The sequence below is a fragment of the Sorex araneus genome, chromosome 6 (assembly GCF_027595985.1).
Source record: "Sorex araneus isolate mSorAra2 chromosome 6, mSorAra2.pri, whole genome shotgun sequence".
Classification (NCBI taxonomy): Eukaryota; Metazoa; Chordata; class Mammalia; order Eulipotyphla; family Soricidae; genus Sorex; species Sorex araneus.
The window spans coordinates 8216432-8235751 of record NC_073307.1 but is presented as its reverse complement, the minus strand read 5'-3'; the positions used below and the strand labels follow the sequence as shown (position 1 = coordinate 8235751).

The 19320-nt window shown below is 49.7% G+C and overlaps 1 protein-coding gene across 2 annotated transcripts in view; it reads right to left on the bottom strand.

The window, feature by feature from the left end:
* Positions 1 to 19320, bottom strand: part of ANK2 (ankyrin 2) — a 580173-nt gene that overhangs the window by 329982 nt on the left and 230871 nt on the right. The gene's annotated exons all lie outside the window — the stretch shown is intronic.

The following is a 19320-nucleotide window of genomic DNA, read 5'->3' as shown; positions in this document are numbered from 1 at the left end:
GGCTGGGGGGGTGGGAAGAAGAGCAGCAGGAAGACACCGGGAGGGGACTGGTTTGGGGACTCTGCCGGGTGCGTGGACACACCCTCAGCCTTCAGCGTCTCCACCCACCCACGACACCTGCGTTTCCTTCCTTCCTGCGGGTACCGCAGCCAGGACGGCCACCGGTGACCATTGCGCGGTGAGGACACGGGCGCCTTCTGGCACGGGGCTCGGAGCCCGGGAGGCTCCTGGGGATCACGACCCGCTCTGAAGACCCTGGCGGGGGTGCGGGGTTGTCACCATTTAAGACGCTTTTGCTCACTTCATTTCCAAGGCTGAGCTTTCAGAGAGCCACCCAAGGATGCCTTCCGCTTCAAACCCTGGACGGCAGGTACCCCAGTGACCAGGTCACTCAAGGGGGTCTCTCTGCCCCGGGCTGCTGCTGGGGCTGGGGGATACCCCCTAAAACACTGCTGCATCCAACTGTGTGTTTGCTCAAGCGGGGAATGTGGGCGTGTGTTTGGAAAATGCAGAGACCTCTGACTCTTTAGACCCCGGCATCGTGCACGCAAGGCGCACTAAAGGCAATTCACTGAGGCATGTCAAATATTTAACCACACGATGCGTGATGCTACAAGAAAGTCAAGAAGGGGCCAGAGAGGTAACACCGTGGGAACGTGCTTGCCTTGCACCTGAATGACCTGGGTTCAGTCCCCAGCACCACATGAGTCCTTAACCCTGCCACGGGGAGCCAGGAGGAGCCCTGAACACAGCCTGAGTGGCCCCAAAACAAACCAAAAGAGGTCCATGAGTCAAAACCTGAGTGATTTGTTTAGAAATGTTCTTCACCTCATTCTCTCTGTTGAGGAATTAAATGCAATGCCCTCTGGGGCTGGAGCTATAGTACGGTGGGTAGGGCGCTTGCCTTGCACACAGCTGACCCGGGTTTGATCCCCAGCATCCCATAGGGTCCCCCAAGCACCGCCAGGAGTAATTCCTGAGTGCAAAGCCAGGAGTAACCCCTGAGCATTGCGGGGTGTGACAAACAAACAAACAAACAAACAAAAAAACACACCACAATGCCATCTTTCAAGGAGATAATAATATGAAGGTCCAGGATCTTTCTTGATAATAGAAGGAAATGGGACTTGTTTTTACAACAAGAAGTCCAATTCCATCTATTGGGTAAGGTAGCCGCATGTGTATCCATAAACAGAACACGCTGTGGACACAGCTGAGCCCAGTATGTTTTATGCAACACACACACACACACACACACACACACACACACACACGTACCTGCAGACACCCTCCCTCCCCCCAGCGAGTGACCTCTAAGTGCAGCGAAGCGACCACTGGGATGTGAGGGTGAGCCAGCGGAGGAGAGGGCGCCTGGGAAGGCTTATGGAAGGAGCCGGCAGCCCGGAGCTGAGGAGCCAAGGAACGCTCAGAAATCGAGGAAAATCTACTGAAAAAAAAGAAAATCACTTCCTCCATGGAAACGGATGCCAGGGTCAGGAAGTCATCATCCCAGCAGACACAGAAAAATCCCCTTTCACTGCACCTCAGGGTCTGAGCCGCTTCCCTCAGCCCCCGCCAGTGAAGCCATCACTCTTCCACCGTCGTCGGCGGGAACAGGGTCAGCCCGTGGCCCACAGCTGGGCCAGAGAGGCAGCGAAGTTGTTTTTGTTTTTGTTTTTGTTCTAAATTTCTGAACCAAACATCACCTCACACACAGGAACTTCTACAGAAGCTTCTAGAAGCCCAACCACCACGGTTGTCAGAACTTTGGCCCAGAGCCATGGTATCCTCGCTCGTACCACTGTCCCCTCTCCCAGCCTTTGCACACTCCCTCCCACACCCCCACCGGTGATCGACCAGCCTGTAGGTAGCCGGGTTCACGCACTCAACACTCACTGCAGAGTCAGTCAAGAACTGGAGCTGGGTATTGGAGATACTGTCCCAGCCACCTGAGAGAGGACAGTGACCAGTGCCACCAAACCTCCTGAGATGGGCAAAGGCCCGCACGGGAAGAGCGGCCCCACAGGGGAACACCCCAGAAGCACAGGAAAGCCTGCCTTGCCTTCTCGAACGGAGATTTCCACAGTTATCTTACTGTCACCATGCCTCTAGTTCCTTAAACCACGAGGGTTAAGAATATTACAAACTCTGTCTCACAACCTTATTTTTTTTTTAATTGTAACATCATCTGAGCCAGGAACATTTCCCTGAAGTAGAAGCAATTGTGTCTAAAAGATAAACCATTTTCCAAAAGTTCATTTGTGAGTCAAAAGTTGTCTGGTGTTAAAAATTGCATTTTGGAGAGTATGGGGGAAATTGTCTGCCATCGAGGCAGGGGAAGGGGCGGGATGGAGGGGGTACTGGGGACATTGGTGGTAGAAAATGTGCACTGGTGGAGGGATGGGTGTTTGATCATGGTATGGCTGAAATTCAATCATGAAAGCTTTGCACGTGTATTTCAGAGTGATTCAATAACTAATAAAAACAAAATAAAAGAGATGAATATTATTGAATATTATAATTATCTACTGAAACATCAATAAAATCAATTTCATTCAAATTGAAAACTTTCTTTAAATTGCGTTTGGGGGAGCCCCAGTGATAGCACAGCGGGGAGAGCACTTGCCTTGCATGTGGCTGACCCAGGTTTGGTCCCCAGCTCCCCAGAGGGTCCCTCCAGCCCACCAGGGCTGGTCCCTGAGTGCAGAACCATGAGTAAGGCCTGAGCACTGCCCATCTCCCCGCCAACCCCGTGAAAAAGAAAGAAAGAAAGAAAGAAAGAAAGAAAGAAAGAAAGAAAGAAAGAAAGAAAGAAAGAAAGAAAGAAAGAAAGAAGGAAGGAAGGAAGGAAGGAAGGAAGGAAGGAAGGAAGGAAGGAAGGAAAGAAAGAAAGAAAGAAAGAAAGAAAGAAAGAAAGAAAGAAAGAAAGAAAGAAAGAAAGAAAGAAAGAAAGAAAGAAAGAAAGAAAGAAAGAAAGAAAGAAAGGAAGGAAGGAAGGAAGGAAGCACGCACACCCTGAGTTGAGGGGGGCTGAGGCTCTCTCGGGGTGCAGCCAGCTGGTGTGTGTCTCAGCCAGGTGGAGTTGAGGGAGGCCAGCGGGGGTCGAGGATAAACAAGCTGCCCACCCGCGCGGGCTGCACCGCCCCCAGACAGCGTCCCTGCGCTCATCTCCGCCTCTCGGGGGCTTGTCAGCTCAAAGTGGGGCGCTGGGCTCGAACCAGAAGCGTCTGGGCAGCTCATCCAACCTAGGCTGAAAGAGCGGGACCCTTGACCGGAGTGTTGGGGTGATCTGAAGGCTCAGGAGGAAGGCGGGGAAAGGGGGGAGGGAGAGATGGGGCCGCCGCCCTCTGGAGGAAGGGACGGGAACTGCAGCACTGAGACAGGTCCGGGCCGGACCTCCAGGCCCAGCTTGCTCTGGGCTCTGGGTCAGGATCCCGGGTGGGTAACTGCGTGGAATGCAACGCAGGGCAACAAGGCCCGGCAGCTGGCGCAGAACAGGCACGCAGAGGTGATTGTGAGCACGGGCGCCAGGTCTCAAAGGGGGGTTCTCCCAGGCTTCAGGGGCCGTGTGTGGGGACCCAGGGCGGCCGTCCTGGCCCGGTGACCGGCTCCAGGATCACACAGTACATCCTCGGTGAAGAACGCGGGAGACTGGAGAAGCCCCCCCCCCCCCCCAGCCACGTGCTTACGCCCCTGATCTCCAGCGGCGTGTCCCTTGGCAGGACGCAGCCTTTGGCCTGGGCACATGCTGCGGGCAAGGCCAGCGCCCTGCTGTTACCCGCCCGCACCCGCCCGCAGCAGGGCGCTGGCCTTGCCCGCTGCCCACCCAGGCCCCACCCCCAGCACCGCAGATGTTTTCTCCAGGAACATGCCGAAGCACCGGTCCGGTGAGGTCTGGAGCAGGAGTTCATGTGGATGGGTCTGAGAAGCGCCTCAGTGCCCGCCCAGTGGCAGGTTCACGTGGCACCAGAGCCGTCCTGTGCGGGCTTTGGTACTCAGTGAAGCCACGCGGCTCCCAAGGAGCCCCTCTCCTCCTTACAGGCCCCTTAGGGCCCACGCCTAGTGGTGCTTAGGGTTTACTCCTGACTTTACACTCGGGGATCACTCCTGGCAGGGCTTAGGAGATGGTATAGGATGCCAGGAACCGACCCGGGGTCAGCCTTGTGCAAGACAAATGGCTTAATTCCTGTACTATCTCTCTGGTCCTTTCAATCCTTTATTTTACACCAATTCGTGTGAGTGTGTGTGTGTGTGTGTGTGTGTGTGTGTGTGTGTCTGTTGGGGGAGGGGAAAGTTGTGTCACACCTAGCGATGATCAGGGGTACTCCTGGCTCTACACTCAGGAATAATTCCTGGCCGTGCTTGCGGGACCATATGGGATGCTGGGCTTGAACCCAGGTCAGCTGTGTGCAAGGCAAATACACTACCTGCTATACTACCATTCTGGCCCTATTTTATACCAATTTGATGCCAAGTTTATCCAAGAGATTTGGTAGCATATTTAACCATGTTAATATGGAGAAAGAGAGAAAGAAAGAAAGAAAGAAAGAAAGAAAGAAAGAAAGAAAGAAAGAAAGAAAGAAAGAAAGAAAGAAAGAAAGAAAGAAAGAGAAAGAAAGGGAAGAAAGGGAAGAAAAGAAAGGAAGGAGGGGAGAAAGAGAAAGCAAGCAAGCAAGAAAAAAGAAAGGAAGAAAGAAAGAGAGAGAAAGAAAGAAAGAAAGAAAGAGAAAGAAAGAAAGAGAAGAAAAGAAAGGAAGGAGGGAGAAAGAGAAAGCAAGCAAGCAAGAAAAAAAGGAAGAAAGAAAGAGAGAGAGAGAGAAAGAAAGAAAGAAAGAAAGAAAGAAAGAAAGAAAGAAAGAAAGAAAGAAAGAAAGAAAGAAAGAAAGAAAGAGAAAGAAAGGGAAGAAAAGAAAGGAAGGAGGGAGAAAGAGAAAGCAAGCAAGCAAGAAAAAAGAAAGGAAGAAAGAGAGAGAGAAAGAAAGAAAGAAAAAGAAAGGGAAGAAAGGGAAGAAAAGAAAGGAAGGGGAGAAAGAGAAAGCAAGCAAGCAAGAAAAAAGAAAGGAAGAAAGAAAGAGAGAGAGAGAAAGAAAGAAAGGAAGAAAGAAAGAGAGAGAGAGGAAGAAAGAAAGAAAGAAAGAAAGAAAGAAAGAAAGAAAGAAAGAAAGAAAGAAAGAAAGAAAGAAAGAAAGAAAGAAAGAAAGAAAGAAAGAAAGAAAGAAAGAGAAAGGGAAGAAAAGAAAGGAAGGAGAGAGAAAGAGAAAGCAAGCAAGCAAGAAAAAAGAAAGGAAGAAAGAACGAAAGAGAGAAAGAGAAGAAAAGAAAGAAAGAAAGAAAGAAAGAAAGAAAGAAAGAAAGAAAGAAAGAAAGAAAGAAAGAAAGAAAGAAAGGAAGGAAGGAAGGAAGGAAGGAAGGAAGGAAGGAAAGAAAGAAAGAAAGAAAGAAAGAAAGAAAGAAAGAAAGAAAGAAAGAAAGAAAGAAAGAAAGAAAGAAAGAAAGAAAGAAAGAAAGAAAGAAAGAAAGAAAGAAAGAAAGAAAGAAAGAAAGAAAGAAAAGAAAGAGAAAGCAAGCCGGGGAAGCATTTGGAACCCAGGGCATACACTTTAGCACCTCGCCCTCCGGGAGGCATGTCATTGTCAAAGTTCATGGAGGGATTCATTCATATCTTGAGGGAAATACCGTCAGCAGAAACGTTTTAGCTCAAAGTTAGACGCTCACAGAACCCCGGAAGTGCCGAGCCCCAGGGCCCCTGTCCAGGTCAGGTTTCTAGGCCGCTGTCAGCTGCTCGCTGCAGTGACAGTCTGGAAGGCTGCTGGGAACTGGGTCTCCCTGGAAATGCAGAGGACGGCACCGCGGGGCAGGCCGCAGCCCGCCTGTATCTGCAGGCTCATTTTCCCCGTGATTTCCCTTCGCGACTGTGAACGTTTGCACGGGGCGAGCAGCTGGAGGGGAAGGGATGACAAAGGATTTCATTTTTCCCGGAGCTGTGAGGAGGCAGCGTGTGTCCCCAGATAAACACCCAACTAGGATCATCCAGGGGCTCGCTCTATTTGCATTTGATATAAATGCAAATCCTCTTTGAAAAGATGCATGAGGTCTGGGAGTGGGATTGAGCGGGGCGGGCCCCTGTGAGACCTGGAGGTGACCCCCATCACGGAAACAAAATGGAAAATGGGTACAAAGTACAGGAAAAGAAGCAAAAAGAAAAAACCAACGTCTTTGTCTCCTTGCTCGCCACAAGGAAGCAAATGGTGAGGGCTGGAGGGATAGCACCGGGCAAAGCAAGCCCGCGCGTGCAGCTGACCCTGGACCAATGCACCACCTGGTCCCCCAAGCATTGCAAGGAGCCGTCCTGGAGAGCCCTGTCAGCTGCTCTAGCACAGCAGGGCGCTGCTTACGAAAGCCCCGCAAGAGAAAAAGAAAACAGCCCTTCCCCCCCCCCCCCCCCATTCCCCGGGTCTGGCTGTATGACACATCCACGTGCCACTGGGAATTCAATTCCGAGTTTCCTCATCTCTGAACCAGTACAACCGACCCACAAAGACCAGTGTCCCATGAGTGAGAGGAAAGGGATCCTGGTCATTGTTTAGGGCACTGATACCAGCACAGCCATTTGTGTTCATGAAGCCACACCCAGTTGCGAGCCACCAGTGGTACACGCTGGCAGCCGCAGAGTCAGCTCTCTGTTTGCAAGACCCTGGATAGCACAGGAAGTGAAGCCTGGCTGTGTGATGGCTCCCAGCCATGCTAAAATGATTCAACTGAACTGCAGACCAGCAGATGCGGACGGCCAGGGGTCACACACTTGTCTCCGCTTCCTCCTCCACCAGGCAGGCACGTTCCGTCTAGGCGTGGAGAGCCGGATGAGACCCCATCATCAATTTTATGCTGCAACATATTCTGAGTGCCCCTGAGGGTGTGTGAGAACCAAGAATCGCCACAGGGAAAGGCCAACGAGTAACTGGGACCTGAGCTTGATGGCTCGCAAGGTCCCTCTCTGCCCGGGGACCCCCAGAAAAAGAGGAAGGCAACGATAACCTCAAGACAGGACATGGGGACAAGATTCTGAACCAACTGATGTGAGCAAAAAAAGACAACAGGTGACAAATAAAGTCACTTTGTATCCTATCACTTGGGAATTATGAATAACTGACCATTTGGGGAAAAAAATTTAAAAGTCAAAATGAAAAAAAAAAAAAGAATGAAGAGTTTCTTCCCAAGTATGGCTAATGTCTCATGTCACTCAGTCCAGACGAAGAAAATTCCAATTTGGGCGCTTTTGTTTTGGGGTCACCCCTAGCAATGCTTCGAGCTGGGAGTGACTCTACACTCAGGAATCACTCCTGGCAGGATTTGAGGGACCATATACAGTGCCGGGAACAGAGCCCAGGTCACCTGCTTGCGAGGCAAGCACCCTACCCGCTATCTCTCTCCGGCACTGGGACTCACTCCAGTGATGTATGGCTGCGACAAGCTACCAAGTTTTGGTCTACAAACACCAATTATTGAAAACCGTTAAAGCTGTGGTTTAGGGGCTGGAGAAATAGCACAGGCAGTAGGGCGTTTGCCTTGCACACGGCAGACCCGGAATCCCGTATGGTCCCCCGAGCACTGCCACGAGTAATTCCTGAGTGCAGAGCCAGGAGTAACCCCTGTACATCGCCAGGTGTGACCCAAAAAGCAAAAAATAAATAAAATAAAATAAAGCCGTGATTAAGTTTCTGAAAACTAAGTGTCCAAACAACCATTTTCTCTGGCTCTCGAACAAACGCACTGGGGGGAATCAGGACCGTGGCTGATTGACTTGGAGGCCTGAGATAATGGGGGGTGGAGAGAACCGTTTTTTTTTTTTTTTCTGGGGAACTCCCACATCTGGGTCCTCTGAGCTCTAACCACAAGGCAGCACCCGGGGGCTCTGCTCAAGGCTGGTGCCTCTCACAGGTTGGGGGTCTGCGGGTGGTCGCCCGCCAGAAATCAAGCAGCAGGGAACACCCATATTTCTCCCGTCCCAGCAGTCCTGGGCCCGTCGGAGCCCAGGTGTGAGGAAACAGACTCAGCTCCCGGTGGTGGGCAGGGAAGGGCCTGCAGCGAAGAGCACAGACCCCCCCCAGAAAACTGTGCCGGCTGGTGAGTGCAGGGGGGCCTGAGGCGGGGAGCAAGGGGCTGACTCTGCGTTCCGATCCAGAATCTTCTCCCGTGAAGACTCCCGCAGTTGAAAGGCAAGGGGCTGCTGTCTGTTTTTCTCGCAGACACAAAGGGTTATCAATGTTAATTTCTGGAATAATGAACTGCATATTAGGGGGTGAAATGCTTCCCTTTCTCGCCCTGCAGACAGCTGATCTCCGGGGAAGCGCCTCATTCAGGCCCCTCCCGCCTCTGAACGTGAGGGGAGTGATTAATAGTCCCAGGAAGTCTCCTCTCACTCATCAGCTCCTTTTCTCTCTCCCTCTGCCCTCCCTCTGACTTTCCGCCCTTCCTGCCAGCCTCCCGGGCCGGCTGTGGTACACTGAGGTGACCGCCAAGCCACCTTCCATTCTACAGAACAAAAACAACCATGAGGGGGGCTGGAGCTATAGCACAGCGGAGAGGGTGTTTGCCTTGCACGTGGCCGACCCAGGTTCGATTCCCAGCATCCCATAGGGTCCCCCGAGCACCGCCAGGAGTAATTCCTGAATGCAGAGCCAGGAGTAACCCCTGGGCATCGCCGAGTGTGACCCCAAAAGAAATAAAAAACAAAAACAGGAGGAAAACCTCTCGGGGGCTGACCTTGTAGAGGCCTAAAGGCACCGGTCTTGCACGCGCCAGAACTTGGTTCAATCCCCAGCACTGCAGATGGCACCCAGAGCACTGCCGGGGTGAGCCCTGAGCACAGCCAGGGGCGGCCCCCAGCTCCAAAGATCAATCAATAAACAAAGCTTAGAGGGGGCTGGAGGGAGCCTGATATGGAGGAGCACGAACTTTGCGCACAGGAGGCCGGGGTTCGATTCCCAGCACGACATGATCCTCCGAGCACTGCCAGAAGTGATCCCTGAGAACTAGGTCTGCTGAAGCATGCAGGCACCCCTTGGAGTGGCCCCAAAACCAGCTGAGAGACAGAGACAGAGACAGGCAGACAGACAGACAGAGACAGAGAAGAAAAAGAGAGAGACTGTTCGATCTCCATCTTCTCTGCAGGAGAGAAGGCCTGCACGGCCCACTGTCTGATTCTAAGTGAAATCAGACGGAGCTTGGCTGCTGAATCTCTACAGTCACACCGCCCGTGTGTGCAGTCTGAGTCCGTGGTCTGCTTCTCCCTTTCCTGTTCTGATTCCATGGGATGGGAAGCACTGGGCAGTGTCCACACAGCACGCGCAGGGCTGCTGGAACGGCTGTGGTGTCCGGTGACAGGGATGGGGAGTTGGTGCCACCTGTTTGCCCACAGGGTGAGTGACAATCTCCCCCCTCCCGTCCTGCCCAGCCCCCCTCCTTGGAAGGCACAGCTCTGTGACCACTCCGTGACCTTCCTACCAGATAATGTCTTACTTTTTTTTTTTTTAATTCACTACCAAAAGATCCTTGAATCCGTGAACCTGTATTTGAAAGGGGGAAAACCACCCGGTGACAGTGAAGGGAGCAGATCTCAGCCAACAGAGTGCCTTCCTTTCCCCACTTCCTTTCCTTTTCCTGTAAGACAGTAGAGGAACACAGGAAGGGCTGGGGAAACAGGATAGCAGGTAAAGCACTGGCCTTGCACGCGGCCAGCCCAGACTTGATCTTCGGCATCCTGCTGGGCTGCACTAGGCCGTCAGGATCAGGATGACCATGTAGACTATCTCGCAAATGGGCAGGAACACGGAACCCATGAAAGTGGGCGAGATTACTCGTGTGTCCATTCTGGTTTGGATGAGGCTGAACATCTCTTTCTTTAAGCTGCTTTCAGTAAATGACATAAATTTCAGTATACTGGAAAGAGTCAGTCTTCCACTTCTCACAGATCCTAGGTACTTACTTAGCCTGTTTGTTTTCAGCATGCAGATCCCAGGTACTTAGCCTGTTTGTGTTTAGTATGCAGAAAAGCTTTCGGCTTTGCATGTTCTTCTTGTAACTTCTTTATTGATGACCTCACTGTATTGAGCCCTTTAGAGGTGTGTACAGTATCACTACATCACTATATCAAAATTATCCCATTGTTCATTGATTTGCTTGAGTGGGCGCCAGTGACATCTCCATTCATCCTAGCCCTGAGATTTTAGCAGCCTCTCTTTACTCATCCTTCCCAATGGTGCCGCATTGGAGTCTCTTTCATTGTCAGAGGAATAAGACCCATCATTGTTACTGGTTTTGGCATATAGAATATGCCATGGGGAGCTTGCCAGTCTCTGCCGTGCAGGCAGGATGCTCCCAGTAGCTTGCCAGGTTCTCTGAGAAGGAGAACTAGACAATAAGAGGTCTTCCAGGAGCTTTGTTTTATAGTCTCTGGATCTTGGCCGCTGATGGGATTACACGGCACCAGGGGCAGTTTGAGGGTGTGACTGCCTAGCTACTGGAAAATGGGGGATCTGGGTGGAGGAGGCCCAGTCCCTATCCAAGCAGGCTTGGAGATCTCATCCCTGGGTCCCGCACAGCTGGGTTCCTCTGTCAATTCCTTCATGCGTGAGGCTCATCCGAGCGTGTGGAAAGTGGCCTTGAGCATGGCTGTGGCTGGGTTCCAGAGGTCTTCGGATGCCGGGACTCTGCTCAGGGCAGGGAGGGAAACTCAACCCTTCCCCCACTGAGGGGCCCTAGTGAAGATAGCCAGGGGCGGGGCAGGAGACTCTGAGTCACTCTCTTCCAGGAGCTTTGTTTATAGTCTCTGGATCTTGGCTGTTGATGGGATTACACGGCACCAGGGGCAGCTTGAGGGTGTGACTGCCTAGCTACTGGAAAATGGGGGATCTGGGTAGAGGAGGTCCAGTCCCAATCTGAGCAGGCTTGGAAATCTCCCTCCAAGTACAGTAGGATGGTAATAAAGGGAGATCTCAGTACACTCTACCTTTGTCACAGGATCTGAGCAAATCCGGACCCTTCGTGAAAAAAAAATTTTCCCACATTCCTTGTCTCTGTGCCTACAACTGAATGAATATTCTCACAACAGTATCCCATAGGGCCTCCTGAGCACTGCTAGGAGGGATCCCTGAGCACAGAACTAGAAGTAACCCCTGAACATTGCCAGATGTGGCCTCAAACACAAACAATCCAAAAATATTCTCCCCAAGGTTACAGAACCAAACTTTTCTCAAGGTTAACCACCAATGAAGTTGAAAAATAATAAGGGAAATCAAAATGCTGGTAAATCTGAGACAAATGCCTTAGACCAGGAAAACAAATTGACTTTTAAGAAAATGCAGTGAGGTTTCACCACCAGCTTAAACTGAAATGAAAAATTTAGCAGACTTGAAACTTTTATCAATCACTTTCCCTCTCTTTCCACTCCTACTCAAGAAACAAAGCCCTCATGTAATCCTCTCAAAACTCTCTCTCTCTCTATCTCTCCCTCCCTCCTTTCTTCCCTCCCTCCCTCTCTCTTTCTCTCATATGTGGTGCTAGGAATGAAACTGCATGCCTTTACCCCTGTACTATCTCTGTGGCCCAGGATTTCCTGTCTTGTCTTCAAGCTGACTCCTCACATTGACGTCCAAACTATTACTTCATTCTTCATACAATGTTTTTCCAAATCATTATCCTCCAGATAAAGATTTTTTTTCCACACTCTCAGGCCAAGCCTTACGCGTGAGCAAAGCCCCATGGAACCCAGGTAATGCAGAACTCTGTGATCTTGGACTCTGGGCTGGACCCAGGAGCAGAGATCCTCTGCCTGCTTCCCCCAGTCTCCAGAAACCCAGGGGTCACACCCATAAACCACCTCCTGCTGGTGCCAAATAATCTCATCAGCCACCCTCCAGAACTCAGGCTGCTTCTCCTGGAAGGGAGCATAAAATGGGGCCCCCATAACCATCCCACTGGATTCCACACCAGAAGTGCTCCAGAGGGAGGCGGGTGAGAGCCCTCCCTGCCCCAAGGGACCCAGCCCCAACAGCCGACCTCAGCTACCCAACCACCACCACGCGCCAGGCTACTTTCCAGACGCTCAGGCTGAGCCTCATGCATGAGTGAACATATTTTTGGACTGCGGGACCACACAACACATCATCATAAAGGGAAATATACATCATCATAAAGGGAAATATATATATATACACCTCTTGGAGAGGCTGGCAAGCTACCGAAAGTATACTGCCCGCACAGAATAGCCTGGCATGCTCCCCGTGTCAAATACAGTAACAATAACAGGTCTCATTCCTCTGACCCTGAAAAGAGCCTCCAATCATTGGGAAAAAAGAGTAAGGAGAGGCTGCTAAAATCTCAGGGCTGGGAGGAATGGAGATGTTACTGGCACCCGCTTGAGTAACTTGATGAACAACAGGATGACAGTGATACAGTGATCCTCCAGATGAAGTTCAGACATTCTCCAACCCTTACTCAGATTCATCTGTACCTCTCTGCCTCTGAGCATTTTACCTGAAAAGGAGACAAAAAAAATCCAAACACAACATGGTAAGATGTGTGTGTGTATGTGTTTGTGTGTGTGTGTGAAGGCAAAACTGACAGAAGGAATTTCTAGAAGAAGCATCAAATTCTGTCCTGTTCATAAAAACATTTCCAGATATATTTAAGTGATTGTTACTTTCTTCTTTCTCCTTAAAATTTATGGCATTTTATCTAATAATGACACACTATATTAAGTTTTCCTTCTCTCAAGAATGCTGCATCAAACTGGCCAGTTAATAGCTTCGTAGGCATGAGATGTTCTGCAATTAAAAGTCTGACGAAGAAAATAAGCAAGATTCAGAGTAAACCCAGGACCACCAGCACTGCCAAACAAACCGATAAACAAAAAATCCAAAATCTGTCCAGGGAGACGGTGTGAAGCGCTGGAGCTCATACTTTGCATGCTTGAAGGCCCAAGTTCCATCCCAACATCTCAGGGTCCCTTAGGCACCACCACGAGGGGACACCTGACCTCAGCACAAAGACAGGAGTAGCCTGCCAGGTGTGGCCCAAAATCAAGCAGGAAGTGAGGCTGGCTGGAGACCTTGGGGAAAGGCCTGAGTTCCCACGATTGGACACATGAGTGTTAGACACTCTTGTGTATGACCTGATGAGCTCCTGGACATCCCACCAAAACTTTGGGACCCCAGCTTCCGACTGTCTCTAAGCTGCCAATTTCAACCTTTCTAGCGGGGCCAGAGAGATAGCGAGAACACGGAGAAGGCACTTGCTTTGCACTCGGCCAACCCAAACTTGACCCCAAACACCACACCATATGGTCCCCCAGGCCCACCATGAATGACCCTGAGCTCTTCAGAAGGCTTCATGCAGCTTTCGCGGCTTGATATGAAAGAGAACCTCATCATTTCATTCCTGTGGGGGTCTCCCCTAACTGAAATAGGGAGCTGGATCTCAGGTCTCACAATTCCTCTGTTTTAAACAGAGGCTTCTCTGGAAAGGTACCCCTAACACAAAGGAAGGAAGGAAGGAAGGAAGGAAGGAAGGAAGGAAGGAAGGAAGGAAGGAAGGAAGGAAGGAAGGAAGGAAGGAAGGAAGGAAGGAAGGAAGGAAGGAAGGAAGGAAGGAAGGAAGGAAGGAAGGGAGGGAGGGAAGGAAGGGAGGGAGGGAAGGAGAGAGGGGGGAGGGAGGGAGGGAAGGAGGGAGGGGGGAGGGAGGGAGGGAGGGAGGGAGGAAGGAAGAAAGGGAGGGAGAGAGGGAGGGAGGGAGGGAGGGAGGGAGGAAGGAAGGAAGGAAGGAAGGAAGGAAGGAAGGAAGGAAGGAAGGAAGGAAGGAAGGAAGGAAGGAAGGAAGGAAGGAAGGAAGGAAGGAAGGAAGGAAGGGAGGGAGGGAGGGAAAGAAGGGAGGGAGGGAGGAAGGAAGGAAGGAAGGAAGGAAGGAAGGAGGGAGGGAGGGAGGGAGGGAGGGAGGGAGGGAGGGAGGGAAAGAAGGAAGGAAGGAAGAAAGGAAGGAAGGAAGGAAGGAAGGAAGGAAAGAAGGAAGGAAGGAGGGAGGGAGGGAGGGAGGAAGAAAGGGAGGGAGGGGGAGGGAGGCAGGGAGGGAGGGAGGGGGAGGGAGGAAGAAAGGGAGGGAGGAAGAAAGGGAGGGAGGAAGAAAGGGAGGGAGGGAGGAGGGAGAAAGAAAGAAAGAAAGAAAGAAAGAAAGAAAGAAAGAAAGAAAGAAAGAAAGAAAGAAAGAAAGAAAGAAAGAAAGAAAGAAAGAAAGAAAGAAAGAAAGAAAGAAAGAAAGAAAGAAAGAAAGAAAAGAAAGCAAGCGAAAGAAAGAAAGAAAGAAAGAAAGAAAGAAAGAAAGAAAGAAAGAAAGAAAGAAAGAAAGAAAGAAAGAAAGAAAGAAAGAAAGAAAGAAAGAAAGAAAGAGAAAAGAAAAGAAAAGGAAGAAAAACCTGCCATCACCTCTCTGCTGAAATCAAACGAACCAAAGACAAAAGCAGAAACCTCTGCTGTGCTTAAGGTTCCTCGGTGAAAATAGTAAATGATACGGTTTACCAGAAAAGAATGGAAACAAGCTTTGGAGGGGAAGGAGGTAACAGTACAACATCATCTCTTTATTTTTAATTCTATTTCCATGATTGAGTAAATCTCATTTGAACTGGTTCGTCTGCCTCGGGAAGAAGTTCAAAGTGAAATGACTTCAGCTTCCTAACAAAGGCAGCAGTCCATCTGCCCGGGTTCTGCAATGTCCCCAGGGCACCATGCCCCCTTAAATAAAAAATTCCAAGACAAGATGAGTGAATGGTTCGGGGAAAGAAACATCTCTGCAAAAGATGCAGTAAGGAGAAACAGGGAGTCGATTAATAAACTGGCCATAATTGCAAACCACAACACCTAATCAGAGAGAGAGAACAAAAGGGAATACCCTGCCATAGTGACAGTGTGGGGTGGGGGGGAGACAGGACTGGGGAGGGGGGGAGGGATGTTGGGTTTACTGGTGGGGGAGAATGGGCACTGGTGAAGGGATGGGTTATCAAACTTTGTAAGGGAGAAACATGAGCACAAAAATGTATAAATCTGTAACTGTACCCTCATGTTGATTCACTAATTAAAAATAAACTATTAATTAAAAAAATAAAAATAAATAAACTGGCCATAAGTGTTTTCCCAAGGCACTCCTGCAGGACTCCGAACTGTCCACTACACGGCCCCAACTTTTGTTTACTTTAAAGAAAACGTGGCACTAAATTTTCCTTAATTCTTTTTGAAGTATCACTGATTTCTTTTTCCAAAGAATTTTCAGCACACTTTAGTCACACTCAGAGCTGACAGACAAGTCAAGTCATCCGCTAAGCATTTTTCAAGCAAGGAAATGTCTCAAATCTGAAGAGAAAACAGCCATTTATTATCTTAGTCAAGCCTTCCGGGATAGTCATTTCTCTCTCCTCTTTGTTTCTCCTAATACTTACCGTCCTGAGAGTCACCAAAATGCCTCTGCTTTTACTGACTCCTCTATCCAGCCGCCTCAATATTAAAAGGAAACCATCAACTATCTCATTAAATATACATAGATCATGGATACATACACATGTATACATAGGTATGTAGCCTTTCTGTACAGGAAAGGATCGACGTCAAGCAATTTCAACTTATTTTATTTTTCATTTTCCAGCTTCAGCCAAACTAACTTGTTTTGGGGCCACACCTGGCTGTGCTCTAGGTTCTGTGCTCAGTCAAGGATTAGTTCTTCCCTGGAGGTCACGCCCACCCGTAAACTCCCTCGTCTGCTACTTAAACTCCTTAAGGTCATGATCCAGAGACACACACAAGAACCTCTGAACTGAGCAGCTCACTGCAGAGATCTCTCCAGACCCTAACCATCTAAAACTTTAGAATTCCAGGAGAGCATGGCCCCAACATCTCATGCTATTCATAAGAAGCAATACAAGAGAGTATGGGGGAGACTGTCTGCCATAGAGGGTGGGACGGGATGGGGGGGATACTGGGGACCTTCATGTTGGGAGATGTGCACTGGTGGAGAGTTTGGTGATCGATCATTGTGTGTGACTGAAACTCAAACAAGAAAGCTTTATAACCGTATCTCACGGGGATAATAATAATAATAATAATAATAATAATAATAATAATAAAATTAACATTCTGAAAAAAAAAGTAATGTGGAGTTCATGCCCAATTCAATCAACTCAATCTGCTTAATCAATGGCTGAATCAATAGCAGTACTACTACATTATTAAAAAAAAAATATTAGGCCTTGCTCATTTAGTCCTCATATGTAGTACCGGAGGACTGGAGCAATAGCACAACGAATAGAACGTTTGCCTTGCACACGGCCGACCCGGGTTCGATTCCTCTGTCCCTCTCGGAGATCCTGGCAAGCTACCAAGAGTATCCTGCCCACATGGCAGAGCCTGGCAAGCTACCCGTGGCGTATTCGATATGCCGAAAACAGTAACAACACATCACAATGGAGACGTTACTAGTGCCTGCTGGAGCAAATCGATGAACAACGGGACGACAGTGCTACAGTGCATGTGGTGCCAGGGATGAATCTGGAGTCAAGGCAGGTATCTTCATCCTTGTACCATCTCCCCAGCCAAGCAGATTTCACAAGCCTGCACTTACATATGGTCTTCCTTTCTCTTACCACTTTTTAAACAAAAGTTGGGGTCACGCCTGGCAGTGCTCAGAGACTACTCCTGGCCTGGTGCTCAGCCACAGGGGAGGCAAGTGGCCTTAACCCCTGGATTATCTCCTGGTGCCTTTGCATTACTTTTTAACACTCTTCCGTGGAAACTTATAGCTCTGCAAGCACAGTAGCCACTCACAAACACAGGACGAATGAAAACCACAGCTGGGGTGTCGACGTTTTAAAAACCACGGTGGGAGTCGCCGACTCACATTCAGCGCGTGGCATGTTCTGCCCCCCGCCCTGCCCCCAGCCTCTGCCTTCATTTCTTGCACTGAGTCCAAGTCTGCATTTACAGGATAAGGGAAACTATACTTCTCTTACTGAATTTGTATTCTCTTTGCAAAACTACTTGAATTATATGTCTGTCCCCTGGGGACCGTGGGGTCTCACTCGTGTTAAGCATGGACCAAAAACATGGTGGGTATATGCTAGATGTTTTTTTCCCAAGCCACCTGTCCAGAGATTAAAGCAAGTGTCCCCAGGGACTGGGGAAATATGACAGAAGGTAGGGCATTTGCCTTGCCTCTAGCCAACTCGGGTTCAATCCCTGGCACCCCATATAGTTCTCTGAGCACTGTTAGGAATAACCGCTGGGCACAGAATCAGGAGTAAGCCCTGAGCACAAGCCAGGAACAATACAGAACCAAAGCAAGGGTCCCCACGTCTAGCTCCAGGGCTTGATATCCCAAAATCAGAGATCTGGGCTATGGTCACTGCAGGTGTCCGGCTTCAAACACTCGTAAAAGCTAGATGTCCCCCAGGTGTCCAGGAGACGGCATCCCAAAGCCAGGTCACCTTGGCGAGTAGATGACTCTGACCTCGGGGCAATGGCCGGTTTGCGGGTTCAAGGGAATCCGGTAGCCCCTCACCTTGGACAAAGCCTCTGAGCCTTACTCATGGCCAGCGTCTTCAGACGAGGCGCTTTCCTTCTGGCTGTGCGGTAAAGTCTCCCTTCTTCCTACGCCTGTCAGGAATTTGATGGCTTGACCAGCCCTGGGACAAGGCCCAGAGCAAACCGTTTCTCTCCTCCCCAATCCGCTCCTGTCTGTCTGCATCAGCTTGGCGAGGCTAGAAGCAACCACTTCATTTAGGAAACTGTCAAGTGAGCCCGCTGGAAGGCATCCCCGCCTCGGGGGCTGAACCTACCTGATGAGCCATCTGACTTCTGCGCTGATAGAAAAACAACCGCCCCTGGGGCTGGAGCGATAACATGGCGGGTAGGGCTTCCGCCTTGTACGTGGCCAACCTGGATTCGATTCCCAGCATCCCATATGGTCCCCTGAGCACTGCCAGCAGTAATTCCTGAGTGCATGAGCCAGGAATAACCCTTGCACATCGCTGGGTGTGACCCAGAAAGAAAAATTTTTTTAAAAAGGAAGAAAAACGACAGTCCCTTTTGCAGAGGTTTCTTCGCTCTACCAAGGAAACCTGAGCTTCATTTTCCACACGACCAGCCCAGGCACGATTACTCGTGGCCTTCGGATAATATCTGTCGTTGTTTTTAGCCAGAATCTGGAAAAAACCCGAATGCCCCAGAACGGATGACTGGTTGAGGAAACTTTGGTACATCTATACAATGGAATACTATGCAGCTGTTAGAAAAAAGGAGGTCAAGAATTTTGTAGTCAAGTGGATGGGCATGAAAAGTTTCATGCTGAGTGAAATGAGTCAGAAAGAGAGAGACAGACATAGAAAGATTGCACTCATCTATGGTATATAGAATGACAGAGTGGGAGACTAACACCCAAGAACTGTAGAAATAAGTACCAGGAGGTTGACTCCATGGCTTCGAGGCTGGCCTCACGTTCCGGGGAAAGGTCAACTCAGAGAAGCGATCACCAACTACATTGTAGTCGAAGGCCATGTGGGGGAAGGGAGTTGCGGGCTGAATGAGGGCTAGAGACTGAGCACAGCGGCCACTCAACACCTTTATTGCAAACCACAACAGCTAATTAGAGAGAGAAAACAGAAGGGAATGCCTTGCCACAGTGGCAGGGTGGGGTGGGGGGGAGATGGGATTGGGGAGGGTGGGAGGGACACTGGGTTTACGGGTGGTGGAGAATGGGCACTGGTGAAGGGATGGGTTCCCAAACTTTGTATGAGGGAAGTATAAGCACAAAAGTGTATAAATCTGTAACTGTACCCTCACGGTGATTCTCTAATTAAAAATAAATAAATTTTAAAAAAAAATTCTGAATAAAAAATAAAAAAAATAAAGAAAAAAAAATATCTGTCGTTGTTTTGATGTGCCATTTATATTCTAGAGCAAAACTGCTTTTACCACTGAATGAAAAAAGTACACCTTGGCAGACGGTAAATCAAAAAGGAAACCAGGTTCACACACTTGATTCCAAAGGAAACAATGTAACCAGGGCATGACGCGGAGCGACTATTAAACAAGCAGTGGGGTTCTTCGCTCCTAGGCTTCTCTCCCACGGACCTGAGGACACCCGAGGGGCTGCGAGGTAACGTGGTGACTAGGGTACATGCACCAACCCTGGCACGGCGTGGTCTCCTGAGCACCCTCGGGTGCAACCCTGGGGGTGTCACACACACCAGCGGGGTGTCCCAGGTCACCCTCAGACCGAGTCCTGAAC